A 20,816-nucleotide genomic window follows, 5' to 3' on the forward strand; every position below is an offset into this window, starting at 1 on the left:
GGGTTTGAATCATTTTGGTCCTACTCTCAAAACATGCATTTGGTACTTATGTATTTTGGTTCATTTTGGTCTTTCTACCATAAAAATGTTTTTAGTTCACGTACTTTTAAATCTAGTTCATTTTAGTCTTCGAACTATTTAAAAATGATCATTTTGATACTTTGAAAATGAAATAAAAATAAAAGTGAACTGATCAAATTGATCATTTTTAAAAAGTAGGATAAGAATGAACGAAAGTTAAAATACACCATGATCAAAATAAATAACTTTAAAATACATGGATCAGCATAACTAAAGTTGAAAGTAAAAAAAAACTTCTGCAAGGAATCAAAGTATTTAAATTATTTAAATTTGAATTTAGTTCACATTAAAAGTTCTCTTAATTTTCATGTTCTTGCTTATTTGGGTTTTGAACTTTAAAAAGTGCTTCATGAAGCTTTTTTTTTTTTTTTTTTTTTTTTTTTTTTTTTTTTTTTTTCTGAGAACAAGTTTTTATCTTTTAAGTTTTTAGTATTTCATTTCGAATAAAAAAATGTTAAATAAGGTCTATGCTAAATAAGGTCTAAAAAATCTTGTTGGTGGGTATCAAGATTCTTAAACTTTAATGAATTATTCGATATTATTTTATAAAATCTATCTTAAACTTTAATGAATTATTCGATATTATTTTATAAAATATATAGATTTGTTGGATAGAAAATTGAAAGTTAACAATTTTATAAATTTAATTTAACTTTTTATGTAATAAATGAGTTCAATTTTAATATTACATTTAAATTTTAATATTACATTATAAAAAACCCAATTTCAAAAAGCACAAAATTTAAAATTTAAAACTAAATTTGTGATTTAACCCAATCCTACCTAACGGACGTTTATTCTTTTAGAGCATCTTTATTATTTTTTTTTAAAACATAGATTATCTTTAATTTAGTATTCTATTATTTTTCAAATTTTCAATTTATTCTTAAATGAATTTAGAATTCTCAATTAGTCATTCTACATAAATGTTATAAAAAAAGAGGGCATTCTACAATTTTTTTTATAATAAAGTTTGTTAATAACAAATGTGTCATGGAATTTTTTTTTATTCTGAGATAAAATTTGTAATGTGATAAGGTAGAATCCAAATGGGTTGACATGTTATGTGTTGAAATATGTAATAAAACAACAATTTAAGGAAAGTTTGATATGGATAACATTCTATTCGAATGCTCTAATTTAAAATTTTAAATGCATTGAAGATAAACTGAGGACACTACAACAAATATCACATATAATTATAGCAATAAAAAAGCACCGGTGTAGATTTTGTATTCAGATTTAAAGAGCGTAGGAAATCCCCATTTCATTCCTATCAATATGAATCAGTGAGAGTGAAAGTAGTAGTCATTCACCTGATCTCGTATCTATGCACCGAATGATCGATTATGTTCAGCTTATAGCTATTGTTCATTTTTTGCTATTCTTGGGTTTTTCATTTTCAGATGGTTCATACGTTGTCTAGAAAATAGGTAACAAATAAAAATTATGTGTTGTGAAGGGTAATTTAATGGTGCTGGTATGATCATAAGAATGCGTACTCTATATATGGATGTACTTCTTCAGTGTTTTGTAAAATGTGAAGATGTGCTTGCTTCAATTGTTGTATATCGAACCGAACATATATTCTCGCAGACAGCGGTCTATCGGTTTGTTTGTCTTTCCTTGAATTTAGTGGTCCAAGACCAATTGGATCTAATCCAGAAAGGAACTCTGAATAGAATTCAACAACCTCCTCACATATTTGTGCTTCTGCAATGCATCCTTCAGGTCGATTTCTATTACAAACAAAACCTTTCAACACTTTCACGTATCGTTCAAAATGGGTACATCCACCGCAAATATACAGGACCACAAAGTTTTACTTCTCTCACAAGATGAACGATGAGATGAACCATAATTGTGAAAAACGAGAGTGGAAAATACTTCTCAAGATTACATAACTATATCTTCTTGCAATGCATCAAGCTCTGATACAAAGAAACTTTTAGCGCAAATCGCATTGAAGAAAAAACATAGTCTACTTATAGTGTATCTCACATTCTTCGGTAGGACTGAGCATATTGCAATTGGAAGCAATTGTTGCATTAAAACGTGACAGTCATGCGATTTAAGGCCATTAAGTTTTAAGTCATCCAAAGAGACAAGACTTCTAATATTTGATGAATACCTTTCTGGAACTTTAATTTCAGACAAAATCTTACAAAACCGATCATTCTCTTCTCTTGACAATGTATAGTATGTTGTAGGTACGTAAGTTCTATTACCTGTAACCATTGGTACCAATTCTGGTCTTATATTCATCTCCACTAGATCAAATCTAGTATTCATCCTATCTTTACTTTTTTCTGGTATATCAAAGCAATGTTTCTACTATATTCATGCATACATTCTTCCCAATATGCATTACGTCTAGACAATGTCGTACATGTAAGTTCTTCTAATATGGTAGTTCAAAAAGGTCCGATCTTCTTTTTCAATAGTCATTGTCACCTTCGTTATTATTCTTGCCACACTTCTTCCCAAATGAAAATATCATTTTTTTTAGTTTAAAGTAGATGGTCACCCCTGGTAAGGGCTTTGAAGTATTTTCATGCTCTTGCTTACCATCAAAATTCTTTTTCTGTATTCTATATGGATAATGTCTTGGCGAATATTTCCTGTGTCCCATGTATGCATTTTTTTTTCATGTCGTAGTCTGATTGAAGTAGTTTCTTCTCCACATATTGGACAAGCCCTAAAACCTTTGACAATACATCCACATAAATTACCGTATGCAGGAAAATCATTGATTAGTCCGCAATAAGGCGACTTGAAAAGTGAAATATTCTTCTTTATATGCATCAAAACACCGAACCCTATCTTTCCATAAAATTTTGAAGCCATCAATTAAGGGTGTCAAATAGGTGTTAATATCGTATCCTAGTTGCTTCGAACCTAATATTAACTTTGTCAATATCAAATGTTTCCTTCTCATACACAACCATGGTGGAAGGTTGTATGTTGTAGTAATAACTGACCAACAACTATAGTTTGACGATAAATCTTCAAATGGTGGACAAACCCAAACAGAGATTTCTTGGTTCTAACCCAAAGGTTGGCCACATGTGATCTATCAACTTCCATGATGGAGTGCCAGCTGGGTGTCTCATAATACCATCGACTTTTCTATCAATCGCATGCCAACGCAAGTTCTTAGCATTCTCAAAGCTCTTAAACATTCTTATAAATTTTTGAACTATTGGCAAATACCACAACTGCTTGGCAGCCACTTTACTATTTTACTTGTTGAGTTTTTAGTGATCTTCCACCTTGACAAACCACAATTAGGACACTTTGTCATGTTTGCATACTCTTTTCTATACAAACAAAAATCATTAAGACATGCATCAATTTTTTGGTAACTCAGTCCTAAGGCATCTAGTGTTTTCTTCGCTTCGTATAAAGAAGTTGGTATTTCGTTGCTTTCAGGTAGGAGATAATTTATTATAGACAACAATTCAAAGAAGCTAGAGTTACTCAAACCATATCTAACCTTTAAGTTGTGCATGTTGGATTTTTTGTTCTAATACTCATAGATAGTAAATATAATCCATTAACTATTATTAATAAAGTGTTTTATTATTATTTCAATAATTGTTATTGATTATATTATTAGTTTTGTCTTAATAACCTAAATCCAATAAACTAACATTCTAAGCTGTTTGATGAGACTACAACAATATGTAGAGACATATGAGGATTAATGTTCAAATTAGCTTAAAGGGTCTATAGTATAGGGTTAAGGCTGAGTACCGTATCCTGGTAACATTATGGATACGGCTCACTTTGTATTTGATAGAAACACATTGATCCAATGCCTTCATGTATGCAACAAACGAGTGAAGGTATCTTATGCAATGAGTTTGCATAAGATCGGACCACAAAATAGTAATCACTAGATGTAACTCCGTTAACTAGTTGAGTTCGTGAGGGATTGTCCTTTTATTTGTACTGGTGAGAGTGACCAGATTGCCGACTCAATATGCTTATCATTTTGGGACAAGACCGAGTGGGGAGCTGGAAACATAACCAGACAAGATGGAATTCACTCCTTCCCGACTTTAAGAGTGTTTCTGTTTAGTGGGTTGACCATAAACAGGTTGTTCATTAGAGGAGCACTGGTATTTAAGGACTAGCAGTAACCTAGGGGTAAAACAGTAATTTGATCGAACTGGTGTTACGAACACTTGTGAAAGACTAATTTACTAGTATTGGTTTATATCCGTGGACATAGAAATATATCTATAGTGAGAAGAGTTCAACTGTGAGTCTTTAGTTGAGTGTACACACAGTTAACGAATGTTGATTAATGTGGTTAATGAGTTTAGCCAATTAATCTCATATTGTTGTAGCTTATTATCTGTAGGTCCATTAGGTTCCCTTCCTAGCTCGTAAAAGGTAATGAGATTTATTTATATAGGTTGTAATTTGAAATGTTCAAATTTACTTTAGGAATTAATATAATATATGGTGATATATTATAATATAAAGTTTATATTTTAATTAGACTTTAATATATAAATTTAATTTTGGATATGATTAGAAATTAATTTATGAGAGAATAAAATATTTGAATAAGTTCAAATATTAATTTAATGTGAATTAGATTCATACTAAAACTATAGATTAAAATTTAATGTGCATATGATACATATTAAAACTATAGGTTATGAGAGAAATTCATATTTGAATATGAATCAAATTCGGATTAAATTAAAAATAAGATATGTAATTTAGAAATTAATTAATTGTGGAATTAATTAATAGTTTAGTTTATTTTGATCTAATTAAATTTTATTAAATTAAATTAATTAAATTAAAACTATAGGTTATGGGAGAGATATTCATTTAGATATGATTTAAATAAAATATTAATTAAATATGATTTAATTATTTATTTATTTTAATATTAATATCAATATAATATTAATTTATTAAATTAATAGGGAACGTGGGTGGTTTTCCCACGTTCCCATTTTTCTCTCAAAGAAGAGGGAGTTATTGGTACGATTCACATAAGAGTTTTTGTGATTTTTACGTAAGTCGTTTTCTCTCTGAAATTTTTTTTCTCTGTAATAATTCTCTCCTTCCAATTTGGTTCCCACAAACCATCTCAATCCAGAGAATATGAAGGTTTCCAAGTAGTGGTGCTCCAAATTGGCATTTGGTAGATTCGGAGACGTCAAGGATCGTAAGTTTCCTCTTCTTTGTTTTTCTCTGTATTTTATTTTTAATTCACCATGCTTAACCATAGCCATAGAAATTAGTTTTGTAATTTCTTTTGCCAATGTATTGGTATTTTTTAAGTTCCCAATTAAATTGAATTAAGGTCTCTGTAATTCTTCTTCCATACAAAGGGCTTTCATCCCTTTAATACAATCCCACGAGGGCTAACAACTTTATGAATTTCTTACATCTGAGTATAAGGGTTTCTTTGCGTCATCAAACATAGTATCAAATGTGTATTGGATGTATTACATGATTGGTCATGAGCGGATTGAAACATGTTCACTGTATTAAACAAATCGTCGTGTTCATATTTTTCATTGACTGTATTTTCCATTCTACTGGTTTGTCTTTGAGTTCAAATCTTCACCATGCCAGAACTATACCTTGTACCTTTTATCAATTCCATTGGTGCAAATGATACTGAACTATTGAGACATCCTTAAGTAAACGATTTCTGCATTTCAAACATGGACATCTTATCGAATTACAACCTTTGGCATGAGACAAACCAAATTAAATAAAGCTTTCGACTCCTACATCATATTCGCTAGACATCCGGTTTTCTATCATCCATGATTTGTCCATTGTATAGATGTCACAAACTTGAATCTTTTATAATTGCCCTCTAAACAAACCTAGTTACAAAAGAGATGGATGACAACTCAAGGAAATGAATCAGTAACTACATCCTATTATACACATATTTCATATAGAACCCACTACAAACAAGAAGAATACGCATAAGATGAAGTACTTAGGTCCATATGGAACACTAGGTAAACACATTCTTTCTCCGCAATTAACTAGTATTTCTTTTCTTTTTATTTTTCTTTTTAACGTGATTGCATTAATAATGAGGTTGCAATAAAAGGAATTTAGTGACTTTTCAAAGAAAATATAAGTGTGGTAAAGTAATACTCATTCTATTTAAACAAGGATCAAATTGAAACATTTAAAACAACAAGTCAAAAAAAAAAAAAAAAAAAAAAAACCCTCCAAGATTGATTTAAAATCCCAAGAATATGTGTTGTGAGTTGCAGCAGAAAACCTAAAAGTAATCCATTCAGGTAGAGTCAACCTAAAGTCTACATCATGATTAAGTTTCTGCAATATAGTTTTATTATTCTCGTACCAAGTAAAAGTAATTCTCAAATTCAAAGTAGCATAATCATAATTAATCCAAACATCCGTCCTCATGCCTTTCTTATAATCACATTTCCATATTGAGTAAAGCAACATAAGATATTGAATTGATATCAATACCTACATGTTCTACTTTTTCAGATCAAAGAAATTACTAAAGATATCAAACTCAATTGCAAAATTATTAGGAGAAAAAAAAGAAGGTAAGCCCATCTCCAAACCTTTCTGCTCCTTCTAAATCAATGGCAAAGGAGAAATGAGTTTGAAAACTTGATAGATTCCCAGAGGGTTTGTCCCAAAGATTCAAGGGCTTAAAGTAGGTTGCTTGTCCTGTGAATAAGAGAAAAATGATACGGTGTTGATAAAGAAGAACAGAGGAAAAAGATAACTGGAAATGGAGATTATGGCAGCCATAGAAGAAAATGTAAAAAACAATTATTCGGGGATTCAAGAGAAGGGAGATGAACTAAGACTTACAAAGGGTAGTAGTAGTGTTGAGGGAGAGGAGACGCAACGTTCGAACCAAAACAGTAGCAGCGGCGTTCGAACAAAAATGGTAGGGATTTTGTGTGAGGGAGGAGATGGGAACAGAAGGGATGACTGGCGTCCAAATTGAAACAGTAGGGATTTTGCATGAGGGAGGAGAAGGGAACGAGAGGAGACGACCAATGTTTGAATTGAAATGGTAGGGATTTTGTGTGAGGGAGGAGACGGTCGGCGTTCGAACCTAAACGGTAGGGATTTTGCATGAGGGAGGAGACGGGAACGGGAGGGATTTTGTGTTTGAAGAAGGAAAGGGGATTTTGTGTTGAGGGTCTTGGTCCCTTTTCTTTCTTTCTTTCTTTCTTTTTTTTTTAAATTTTAAAATAATTTTTATTTTAATAAATTTGAATAAAAAATATTTAACTTTTTTTTTTTAATTCCTTTATATATTATGACAACAAATAACTATCATGTATTTGGGAATTTCGAAAATATCATATTTTTCGCTAAAAACCCGCTTTTCGACATTTGATGACAATTATTTCTTCCCACCTTTCAATTTAGGATGGAACCAACTATCATAATAAGTGGTTTTTCTTGTCAGTCTATAAGTATTTATTAACATTTAGTAGTGATACTTATATTTTAGTTCATTTTACTATATTTAAAGATAACTAATTTAAAAAACCTATTTTTGGTTACGTTTGATGTGAGAAAGAAAAGAAAAATTAGATAGTAACATTTCTAAACTGAGGAGTTATTTTAGTACCACAAAGAAGACCCTATTTTGAGTACAAAATCTAAAAAACCCAAGGATGTGCTATATTATCGTTACTACAAAGGTCTTTAATGTAATCAATGTGTAACGTAGTTGATTAAAACATGTAGTAAAATGTATACATTTATTAAAAAAAAAATTAAAAAATTGAATCATTTTTAACCTTTTTTATTTCTATTTTTTAAATTTCAAGCCATTTGATGCTCTCGTTTAGAATATTTAAAAGAAATGGTGAGACTTGTTAGTGGCTATCGATTGATCCTCTAGTTTGCAATTCATCAAACCATCATAATTTGATCTGCACAGGCATAAGTATATATGTATCATCACTCACAAATTGCCTAAGTATATAGATCAAAACATTGATGTATATCTATATAAAAATTTCAATTATATGTATACTAATTTGTCGACAAAAATATGACTCTTAGAAGTTATGTGTTGACAACATTTATTGACTATTGTCGTTCGCGATGTTTCTACATTTGTGTTTGGAAATAAATTCTTTTTTTTCTTTGTGGTAACCTTTTGGTGGTACTTACAGATCTTTTGCCTTCTTTGTGTGTGGTTATTTTGGAAGTTAAAATTATTCATGTGTGTTCGTTGTGCATATTCAAAAGTTAGAATTAGTTTTTGGTTGGTTGTGTTGGCCGTCTTGTGAAAAATATTGAGTACCACTGTGGTGAAAAATTCGATCATGAGAAGTGTATTAATTGATGAAGAATAAAGAAGCCTATGTTGTTTGATGACATACTCTCCTAGCTATTCATTGTATTTGATTTGTATTTATCTAATTGTGAATTGATTCTCAATCTTAGGTAGAGCTAATTAGCAAGATAAGGTGAAGTGTCTTTTCTCAAAAGGGAAAGATAAATTAAAGTTCAGGTGAAAGGAAGTCTAAGACTTAAAGAGAGCTTAAATCTAGCAGAGAGGGAGCCTCAATCTTAAGAGAAAGCCTAAGACGTTATTCACTAATATTACTACTTAGGAGGAGCCTAAGTCACCTAGAGAGGGAGTCTCACACCAGGAAAGCCTAGATGAATAGTTGAGTGATTGGACTCTTAGAGTCATTATAGTTGTGTTACTACTACATATAAATAATAGAGATAACTAATAAGTTGTAATTGCTTATTATGTACATTAACGAAGTTATCTTTCTTTGAACACACTGCCCTTCAGATACAGTGGTATTTATCGAACCAAGTTACTAAACTCTAATGTTCCTTTTACTCGTTATTTATTTCTAGCAAATATTTGTGAATGTTGTAATATTACTCACAATATCGTTTACATGCGACCGGTACTTATATAATAAATTCAAAATTAATATTAATGTGGATATTTAAGTTCTCTTGCTCATTTAAACAGTGAAAGTATTTTATTTATTGAAAAACAAAATGTTAGGTCTCATTTGATAATCATTTAATTTTTTATATTTGAAATTATAAAAATTATGCCTATAACCGTTACTTCCATATGTGATTTTTTTTTTTGGTTATCTACTGCCTAAGAAATTCCTTTACAAAATCTAATTCAAAGTTATGTTAAGTTTAAAAACATATGTTGAAAAACAAATTTCTTAGAATTTGTTTGCTAACGATCTTGTTGTTGAAAATTAAGTATATGGACATTAATTTCACATCTAATTTTTTTTCATTTTTTTTATCTACTTTTAATTAATAGTTTAAAAAGTCAAACCAAATTTTGAGAACTAAAAAAATAGCTTTCAACAAGTTTGTTTTTCGAATTTGTCAAAAAATTCAACCATTAATTATTGTAAGAAATGTAGATGAAATAAAATTTTAAAAGCAAAAGTTTAAAATTGTTTCCAAACAAAATTTTAGAATTTGACTAAAAAATCAAACAATCTCTACTAGCAGTAAAAGATAAAAGGAAAAAAAAGTATATATTAAGAAAACCACGAAAATAAACGAAATGATGAAAAGAAATTGCTTGAAAGGGAGAGAGAGGGTTTGTTTGATGGGCCAAAGGAAGTGAGAACTTTTCATTTGCATTCAACTGGGAGAAGAGAAGAAAGACATAATGGTAATGATGGTAAAAAGATGGAAAAATTATTCCCAACTAACGAGCAAAAATGATATGAAGAGAAGCTTTAGTCAATAAGAAAATTTTCAAAAATATAATAAATTATTTTTCGGTCTCAATAATAAAGTTTATAAAGTTAGTAATCTTTTAAATATTTCAAGTTTATCCTTCTGTCTTTCTTCTCTTATTTGGTGTGATTTTTTTCTATCTGTCTTTCTTCCTTTTATTTCTTTTTTCTTTCGCTGCGATTTCTTTCCGTCGTCTTTTTTCTTTTCCTCGTTTAGATTTGGGTAACAAAATTTGATTTCTTTATATCGTCTTTTCTTTTCGCTGCGATTTCTTTCCATTGTCTTTCTTCTTTTCCTCATTTTTTACGTCGTTTAGATTAGGGTAACCAAATCTAATCTAAAAGATGGTGTATAAAGAATCTTGAAAAAAATCGTCTAGATTGAAGTAGCAAAATCTAAATGATCGTGTAAAAAAAAAAAAAACGATCGTGTAACAAAAAAATTTAAAAAATTCGTTTAGCCAAATCTAATAAACGATCGTACAAACAAATCTAAACGATTGTATACTAAAAAAATCTTGAAAAAATTCATTTAGAAAAATCTAAACTACCAAATTTTGAAAAAAAAAAAGTTTAGATTTAGGGTACGGTCGTGTAGTCAAATCTAAATGATCGTGTAACCAAACTAAACGTTGTGTAACCAAATTAAACGATAGAATTGAAAAAATAAATTGTTTAGACTTGACTATTCAAATCTAAACGATCGTTTACCAAACAATAGCCAAATTTAAACGATCGTATATCAAATATATTACGTGCGTTGTGACGGTGTATTTTTGGTATTTTTTATTATAAACCTATGAGATTTTTTTCGTTTTCATAACTGTTCTATACATGTAGATATTTTGTCGTTTTATTATATTTTCTAAAAAGATCTCTAATTAATATAAATAAGAAGGATTAATATGGAATAATTCTAAATGTCCACATGGCAAAAAAATGCTGACAGGTGGTCCATGTGGACAGGTGGTCCATGTGGTAAAATTCTTATACAAGGTTGGCTTGTGCCATGTGTACCTTTTCACCAGTAATATTAATAAATAAATAAACAAATACACAAATAAATATAAATCTCATCTTGCTTCAACAGAGGCTTCCTACATGTTAAAAATCACTTCAAATAATATTTTGTTTGTGTTAGGTTGAAAAATATCCAATAAATTTGGATTGGAACCAAATCAGAAACCATTTTATTCTCTCTCACATTAGTAATTACTTAAGGCAAATCTTGTCATGTTTTTCCACCGAAGAGAGTTTACTTTTTATTTTCTTGATCAAATTATTCTCGTTTCTTGTCCAGTCTATTCTCTCTTTACATAACAACTCCTATCAATATAAAAACTATAGAATAAGATAATGCAAATTTGGATTTCCATGTGAGAATATAATTTAAATTGATAAAGAGTTTTTGGCCCCTCAGAAAAGGCTAAAAAAAACTATATTTTAAGAAGAAATTTAGTTGTTTGGATCGCAAGAATTTTGGTTTGCTAAGATTAAGAAAGCTTATAAACGAAAACTTGCTATCAGGGTTTCTAAATTGTTGTTGTAGTCGAAGTAGAAACTTTTCTTACATGTTCAAAAGAGGAACTGACTTTTTAATATCATTTCATTTAAAAATATTATCATTTTATTAAACATTTTTGTAAATTTAAATCCTTAGTCTTTGGACATGAATTAATACATATTTAAACCTTTTCATATGTTTTTCTTTAGTCTCACGTCTATATTTCTTTTTCTTCTACTTCAATTGTAACGATCCAACTCTTTATACTAAGCTAAGATCATTACTAATTTAAAAGATAAATAAAATTTATAAATTTAAAATGGAAAAATGAAACAAAACCTTGAATTTCTCATTAAAAGCATAAACAAATGTATATGGAAATAATTCTAAAAGTAAAATCCTAACTCGAGCCCTATCTAATTTTAAAGAAATAAAATAGAGTAAAAGAATAAAATAAAAATGCAAATACTGAAATCCGAACAATGACATAAAGCGGAAGCGAAATGGTCTCTATGGCTCGCCACGATCACTTCTTATCAGTCGCCAGCTTGCCTTTGCCCTTACCTCTACCTCTGCCTGAAAAAATTAAACAAAAAAGAGCGAGTATAAAAAATATACTCAGTAAGGGACCCACTACTAGTCCCGCTAGTTGCTTGTTAACTTCCTATTAGAGTCCTGTAAAGTGGTACCCCTGAACTGACACGTTCCCGAACACATGCAATCTGTGATCCCGTAGCAACATATCTGGTCTTCGGTGACCCAAAGGAAATACCTAGGACAAACTAGTATGTAGTGTACCCGAAGGAAACACTAAGACAATCGGATTGTAAGTGACCCCGTCGAATCACTCATAATCATGTCTATGTCAATGTACAATGTCATACTGGACTGGTGATCTTGTCGGGCTACGCAGTCATAAAAAGGTGGTGATCTCGAGGGACACCCATGTGGGCACGACTCTAAGAGAGAAAGCTAACAACACACCCTATTTGTAGCATGTAACATGTCATAACATTTTCATAAGTATGACACATCATAACAATCATAGCATACATAACCAACAACGTAAACATGAACATAACGTAGTCATCCTCATCAACGTACTGCTAGTCATAACATAACATCAGTTCATGACATCAATCATCAATACAGTGTCAGTCATCATCAATATCACTGAGTTATGCAATTTAGCTATCATCCAAGCATAACCATAAATACATGCGGTCTCTTAATTTCAGTCGAAGGTCTAGTAGTAGAATCTCTTACTTGGATATTAGCTTAATCGAATTCTAAAAGCAAAAATCACGCTTTCCAAGCAACGAAGTCCTAAATAGTTAGAAAACACCAAATTTAATAACTTAACCCTAAAAAAATTAAAGGTCCAAAAATCCATTCGAAGTAACTTACCCAAAATCAAGGTTGATATCAACTTAGCCTTAACTGGGCGAATTCCTCAGTTCCACTTCTAAACGATCCAAACGGTCCTTTAAGAAAGAATAATTTAATTTAATCCAAAATTAAATTATTTAAGGTCCAAGGTTAAATCTTTGTCGGGTATGCCAAAAAAACCCAATCAAAACTTACCAAAACAGGTGAGAAGGACCAAAATAGGCTAGGTGGCTCAAATGGCTTGGAAGACAGGGACTGGCTCGGCTAAGACAGGGAAATGGCTCGGCTGAAAGACACGCATGCAGCTCGACTTGGGTAAGGTGGGCGCGCGACTTGCACGAGTGAGGGCTTACGCACGTGTGGCTCAGGTTTGGGTTTATGGCGATGGATCAGACCGAGGAAGGCGGCTCGGGTCGCGTGGCGCAAGAACGGCGCGAGACTCCTTTCGCGAAGATGCGGCTGCTCCGGCGACTTGTGAGGTTCGGACGAATGCTGACGGATAACGACCAACGTGATCGAAATGGCTGGCTGGCCCGAGCTTTGAAAGACGCTGACGGAGCACGACGACACTTGGTAGACGATGCGACGACGGAGACGAAGAGAGGCGGAGACGGCTCGGGTTGGCTGCGCGACGCGGACTCACACGGGTTCGGGTAGGGGCAACGGCTGACGAAGAACACAATGGCGGTAGAGAAGGTGGCAGTGGCGGCAATGGGATTAGGGTTAGGATTTCCTCTCTTTTTTTTTTCCCCAATGAAGAAGGTGGCACAACTTCCCATGCCATATTTAAACAAAAATAAAAATATTAATTATTATTTTTCTCTTCCTTTTCCTCTCTCCTCAAACTCATCCAAATAAAACAAATCTCTTCTCTCTCTTCATTTAAAACTCACCAAATCTCCTCTTTAAACTAATAATTCCACCGATCACATCAACCTTTCTCCAAATAAAATTTCATAATTATCTTTTATTATTTATTATTTTTTCCATTATATAATTATTAGTCTAAATTTCTTTCTCTCTCTACAAAATATCTTTCTCCAAAATAAATATCTTTACATGACCATATTATCTACATGATATAATTATGCCAACTTCAAAGTTAATTAATTACATAATTACATATAATTAATTAAATTTCTCCCGAATACAAATTTCATTAAACAAACAACTTTAATCAAAATTCTATTAGCACCCAAATTAATTTCAACACTGATTAAAATTAAACTTTGGATAATTAAAATAAATTATCTTAATTTGGGGCGTTACATCAATAGTAAGTGTATGACTTTCTTTCTCCTTTAGATTTCTTCTTTTTCTATCTTCTATTCTATCCTTGTTGAGGAAAAAAAAACAATTTTCTTTGATTTTATTTATTTATTTTGTTTGATTTACATTATTTCTCTCACGAGTGTACGTTTGAAATTGGAGATTGCACTAACCTCGATAGCAATCAAGGATTGCAATCTAACACCGACGTTACATCAATTTTTATTTTAAGGTAGTGGATCTAATGCAACACGAACAGGAGTATTCTTGCTAATCAATTTAGATAGTATTCTTGCTAACTATTTGGCAACACTTTGTTTTCATAAAATAGGTCCCAGCCTATGATTTTTCTTTTCTTGTTTTCATCCTTAAACCTTTATTTATTTTAAATTTATCTATTACAGTTGAGTTTGTTTAAATTGACTTTCCAAGTGTAAATAATTTGTTTTGAACATTTAGAAAGTCAATTCAAACACACAATTAGTCATTGAATTATTTCACTCTTTATTACTAACTTTTCATTAATATTATTCAACAAAAAAAAAGCAAACTTATACTTTAACCAATCCAAACAAACTCTAAAATACCTATCGTATTCTTTTAGCTAGATAGTCTACCAATGTAATTTTGATAATTACATAATAAGATGATTCCTGAATACTTTTTTTTTTTTATCGTTAACGCATATTATATGTATGTTAATTAATTATTTATTATTTTAGTTCTTTGGTATATAAAGAAATTAAAGGCATGAACTTAAAATAGTCTAACTTAGACAAAAAGTAGAAAAATGGAAGGGATATGATCAAATAAAAATAAAAAGAAAAATATAGGGATGCGAAAATTAAAGATTTAAACCAACATGTTTTTATTATTTATTTATTTTTTAAAAAATACTTTACTCATAATAAGACCATTTTTTTCCTTTGGATTTTTTTTTTTGATGGGAGTTAAGAATTGTAAAAGTGGTCATACCACTAATTAGGTGGTCATATCCACTACAAATATTTGCCTCATAGCATGTCATTGTTCCACACAAAGCTTATCTTGGGTAGGTTTTGGACCATCTTTTTATCCTGTCTTTCCCTTGATGTCCTATCACTAAAGCTCACGACCAAAAAAGATAAAACATTCATCTCAATACCTTAAGCACAAAATCTTTGAATAAAAAAGTATTGAACAAAAATTTAAAAGCAGCCATTATTTTTATGTGTAAATATCTAGACTAATTTACGAACATTATTACTAATTTTACGAAACAACTCGCATGATCTTACAACATTTGAATAAAAAAGATCTGTATGATTTTTAAATCCTAGTTAAATAGCTAATATTGATCGAAACCATAACACTTTAAGATCTATCAAAATCATACTCTACGTATTATTAGACAAATCAATCATGATTTTAAAAGTAACATTGATAGTTCTATCCATATCTTTGTTTCTGTTCCTCCCAATCATTGTAGCCCACGTTGAGGTGGGTGGAACTTAGAACATACAACTCCCCATTTTATGCATATTTGTGAAATCAAAAATATTGGTCAAAGGACATTAATCCTCATACAAGTGCCCATCTTTATCATTTCCAATAAGTGTAGTAGAAAGTTTATGGTGTCATTGTGTGAAGTAAGTTTTGATGTTTGTGGAATAAAATGAATTTGAAAAGTATACTTCTCACCAATTACTTGGTTGAAAATTAAATAGGTTAGATTTTAAGACAAAAAGAATCTGAACGTCTCCTTTTATTAAAAAGAAAAAACTGCTGGTGATAAAGTTAAATATATATTTTTATAATGTAACTCGTCTCTTACTTTATTGATAAGTAAATAATTGGCATGGATTAATTGAAACATAGAAAGATTACCTTTCAAGCTAAATTTTCAGCCTTTAATAACGAGTTGGAACTTCAATAATCACTTGGACACTCAAGGGTCATAATAAATCTGAAAATTCAGATTCATTCACATCTTTGACACATTTCTAAATTCATTCACATTTTTTAATCTGTACTTATTCAATATTATGTATTTTCATTTACTAGATTAGTTGAAAGGAAAATAAATTAAAGATCGTATCCTTTCATATAACATTTTAACTAGTATAAATAGAGAGTTCTCAAAAGATAGTTCTAACTAGTATAAACAGAGAGTTCTCAAAAGGTAGCTCTATTTATTAATTAGGAACTCTTATTATATTTAACGAAAATATTTTTTCATGTAACAATTTTATCATAGTTAAAATATTATATATATTCTTTCTAATTTCCTTGATTTCAAAACAAACCTTCATTCATATATGCATATAATAAACTCCATTCCTATCCCATTTTACGGTTTGTTTTGCCGATCGATAATCCTACTCAACTATGTTTGATTATCTATTTTCTTACTGCTATCGTAGTATTTTTAAGTTTTCCTCTTTACTTTAGGTTTTGAATTTTTGTACACATTTTATTCATAAACTTTGATATTTTTAAAATTTTACCGACCTATTGAAAGTTATAAAAATTTATTAAACATAAAAGTCAAGCTATAATTATAACGCCCCGAAATATAAGGTAATTTAATTTGTAATTATCTTCGAGTAATTTTAATTATGTCGAAATTATTTTGAGTGTAAATTGAGCTAATGGGTGAGATTTGTTTGTTTTTGTGGAAATTAAGATTAATTAAATATTTTTGGAGAATATTTAATTAACTTGGAGATTTGGAATTTTTAGTGTTATAAATCTTTGATTTAAGTTTACTGTTATTGGTTGATTTATATGGGTGAGATTTAGAAATTAGATTATATATATATATATATATATATACAAATATATAATTTTAAAGGAATGATGAAATAATTATATTAAATATAATATAATTATTAAAAAGTAATATACTATAAAATTTGAGAAGATAAAAGTAATGTGTGATTTTGGAAGATAAAAGTGATGATGTGATTGAGGAGGGAGAAATATTTGATTTTTATTTTGGAAAAATAAAAGAAGAAAGAAAGGAATGATGTGATTGGTAATTAAATAAAAAGAGAAGATGTGATTAAATAATTTGGAAAAGTTCGGGGATAAAAAGAAAAAGTAAAAAAATATATTATTATTATTATTATTATTATTATTATTATTATTATTATTATTATTATTATTATTATTTAAATAACTCACTTGCAAGCGTGCAAAGATCCCTATTCATCTTCTCCCTCGAAGGAACCTTATAGTTTCATCTTGTTCTTGAACCAAACCCTAGCCGCTGCCACCTTTGGTTTTTCGTCCACCTCCGCTGCATGCCGTCATCTCCCTCCCTTTGATTGATAGCCACCACGAAACGTCATCCATTCAAGTTGTTGTTGAAGTTGAGCCGTTGAAAGCCTCCGTTGTGCATCGTCGCTCACCGCTGCGTTGTTCCGTCGTCGTTTTCCTCTATCAATGTTGTCGGTCGCATCTCCTCTACAGTCGTCGATCGACGGCCAAGTCTCCAATCGAGCCATTCTTCGCAAGTCAAAATGCCAAGCCGATCTCCTCCTTCGTTCGAACTGGGTGCATGTAAGCGAGTCGTCCTCTCCCCTTCAGTCGCGTCCAAGCTGAGCCTCCCTTCGTTCCTTGCAAGCTGTCTTCGTATTCGAGCCACATGCGAAGCACTCTAAGCCGCATGCCCAAGTCGAGTTCCCCCATCTTGCAAGCTGCGAGCCTAGCTGTTTTCTCTACCTTGAGTCTTTTCCCTTTAGTCGAGCCACCAAAGCCGTTTTTGCCCTTTTTTCACCTATTTTGGAATATTTTTGGTGAGTTTTAATGGGTTTTAGGTAATACCCATGAAATATTAATTTTGAACATTAAATAATTTAATTTTGGATTAAGTTAGGTTATTTTTCTGAAAGGTTGGGCTAGATAAAATTGGGGGGATGCTGTAGAATTTTTCCAAACCAAGGATAAATTGGATTCAACCTCAACTTTAGGTAAGTTGAATTAAATTTGATTTTGGGTCTTTAAGCAACTATTAAAATTATTATTTTTAGTTTTTAAGTTCCCTTGCTATTAAGAGCTTGCATGTGATTTCTCTGTTATACATTGATATAGCTAAAATGCATAATGTATTGATGACGTATGTTGATAACTGATAGTTATGACTGAGTTATGTTGATGAGGATGCATGAAATATGACTCTCCCGATTGAGAGCATTATAATTAATATTCATGCTATATTTATGATGGTAGCATATGCTACAACATGCTATGGATTGGGTGTTCTGTTAACTTTGTCTATTAGGGTCGTACCCATATTGGTGTCCCTCGGGATCATCACCTTTTTAAGACTATGTGGTCTGACGGGATCACCAGTCTCATGAGATGTTATGTATATGAGTGGTTCGAGGGGGTCAAGTACAGCCCGATTGTCCTAAGTGTTCCTTTAGATTCACTAAAGACCAGTTTGTCCTAGGTGTTTCTTCGAGTTCACCGAAGACCAGTTTTGTCCTGGTGTTTCTTTGGGTTCATCGAAAATTAGAGATGTTTCTACTTGATCATTAGATTGCATGTGTTTGAGAACTCTTTAGTTTAGCGATACTTCTTTACGACACCCTAACAGGAAGTTAATAGATACCTAGCAAGACTAGTAGTAGGTCCCTTATTGAGTATATGTTTATACTCATTCTTTTTATGTTTAACTTTTCAGGCAAAGGTAGAGGTAGGGTAGAAGAAAGCTCGCGAATGACAAGAAGTGACCATGAGTTATCATAGGAAAACTTTTTGCTTCAGCTTTTGCTTTACAGTTACGATTTCAGTATTTTTTTATTCTTTGATTATTTCTCTTTTAAAACTAGATAGGGCCCAAGCTAGAATTTTATTTTTAGAAATTTGTTTCTACATACTTTTATTTATTTAAAATGTTAATGAGCATTTGAGGTTTTCGGTGAAAGTTAGTGTTATTTTCTCATTTTGTTAAGAAAATTTTTATTTCTTTTAATAGTAATGACCTGAGCTTAGTATAAAGATGTAACGACCCAACATTTCCGGACTAAGCTGAGGTCACTACCAATTACCAAAACTCGACCATTCAAAATAAAATTTAAAACAGACTAGATACGATTCATTAAAACATTATAAACCTTACAAAAGACAGTTTCGGGCCCTATTTTTAATAATTCAAAAAGTCACAAAATAAAATGTCAAGTCACCAGTCCAAAAATCACAATCAAAACATTCTGACAAAATACATAGCGGAAGCGAAAGAAAAACGGACGCGTCCATATGGCCTTCACGCATCCTTCCTGCCTCTCGTCGGTCTGCCCCTCGCTGTAACCCTACCTGAAAGTTAAAGAAGAGAAAGGGTGAGTATAAACATACCCAGTAAGGGACCCACTACTGGGCCCGTTAGGGAACAACAGTTAACTTCCTATTCGGGGGTGCCCTACATAACAGTCTAGTGGTTCCGTAGAACGCACATATCAGTCTAGTGCTCCCGAAGGATACACTTATCAGTCTAGTGCTCCCGAAGGATACACTTATCAGTCTAGTGCTCCCGAAGGATGCACATATCAGTCTAGTGCTCCCGAAGGATACACTTATCAGTCTAGTGCTCCCGAAGGATGCACATATCAGTCTAGTGCTCCCGAAGGATACACATATCAGTCTAGTGCTCCCGAAGGATACACATATCAGTCAGGCACACTACCCCATAGATGAAGCTAACCGTTACCCCTCAGCCCTTACTAAACTGTCTACATCAATCACATCTCAACGGCATTCATATTACAGTCCCGCCATAGGCCTTGTCAGTCAGATAGTATAGGTTTAACATCTACACCCTCAGTTGCTTTATGCATTACCGATTCGCACACCAATGGGGAAAACCCTAGGTCCAATCGACTAACCAACCAAAACCGGACTCACTGTCCTTCCCCGTCCAAACTCCATGAACCACATCCAGAACAGTATTTAATACATACTAAACCGTAACTTTAAGGTCCATCAACATATAATTTCAATCCTCAATAGCAGTCACAGTATAATCTCATCAGACAAAAATATAATATCAGTACTTAACAGTCAACACGCATACAGATATTCAGCACAGTCACTAACGTGTAATCCCCTGTGAATTACTACGGTTTTAACCTGGACTCGGGGTCCAGTAGTAGGAAAACCCTTACCTGAAACTCGGTTATGCCCCTCGATCGAAAATCCACGCTCGACAGATCTACCTAACGAAACACGAAAGTTTAGTTGATGACTTTAGTAGCAGTTGTTTTTTAAAAGATCAGAAGCGATGTCCGTTGACTTACCCAAGGAAAGGAAGCTATCTCCAACCAGGCCTGCCGCGGAACCCGAGAACTTAAGCGTCAACTCTGTACTACCTTCGAGGGAGAAAAGTAGGGCCATAACTTAATTCAACATTCAAACTCGAACCGGACGAGGTAACGCTAGGGAATTCATCAGAACAATTCTTACCGAAAACTCACCGTGAACCGAAATGAAGGAAGGAAGGCTTAGGTGGCTCGGCTCGGCTCGGCTTGGACTCGGCTCGGCTCGGCTCGGCTCGGCTCGGCTCGGCTCGGCTTGGCTCGGCTTGGCTCGGCTCGGCTCGACTTGGTTCGGCTCGCGGCTCGGCTTGGTTCGGCTCGCGGCTCGGCTCGGCTTGGTTCGGCTCGCGGCTCGGCTTGGTCCGGCTCGCGGCTCGGCTCGGCTTGGCTCGCGGCTCGGCTTGGTCCGGCTCGCGGCTCGGCTCGGCTTGGTTCACTCGGCTCGCTCGGCTCGGCTCACTCGGCTCGCTCGGCTCGGCTGGCTCGAATCGGATTCGTGGCTCGGGTCGGCTCGCGGAACCGGGTCGG

At 32.5% G+C, this 20,816-nt stretch overlaps 2 long non-coding RNA genes across 2 annotated transcripts; one reads left to right on the forward strand and one right to left on the reverse strand.

Annotated features, from left to right (window-relative positions):
• Positions 1 to 11,738: 11,738 nt before the first annotated feature.
• Positions 11,739 to 13,526, reverse strand: LOC127150451 (uncharacterized). Its single transcript, XR_007822767.1, has 3 exons — positions 12,919 to 13,526; positions 12,742 to 12,818; positions 11,739 to 11,910 (listed from the first exon to the last, which is right to left on the reverse strand). It is a non-coding gene; the product is annotated as an uncharacterized LOC127150451 (long non-coding RNA).
• Positions 13,527 to 17,197: 3,671 nt separating this feature from the next.
• LOC127150452 (uncharacterized) lies at positions 17,198 to 20,473 on the forward strand. Its single transcript, XR_007822768.1, has 3 exons — positions 17,198 to 17,771; positions 17,868 to 17,945; positions 18,662 to 20,473. It is a non-coding gene; the product is annotated as an uncharacterized LOC127150452 (long non-coding RNA).
• Positions 20,474 to 20,816: the final 343 nt, after the last annotated feature.

This window comes from Cucumis melo, chromosome 8 (assembly GCF_025177605.1).
Source record: "Cucumis melo cultivar AY chromosome 8, USDA_Cmelo_AY_1.0, whole genome shotgun sequence".
Lineage (NCBI taxonomy): Eukaryota > Viridiplantae > Streptophyta > Magnoliopsida > Cucurbitales > Cucurbitaceae > Cucumis > Cucumis melo.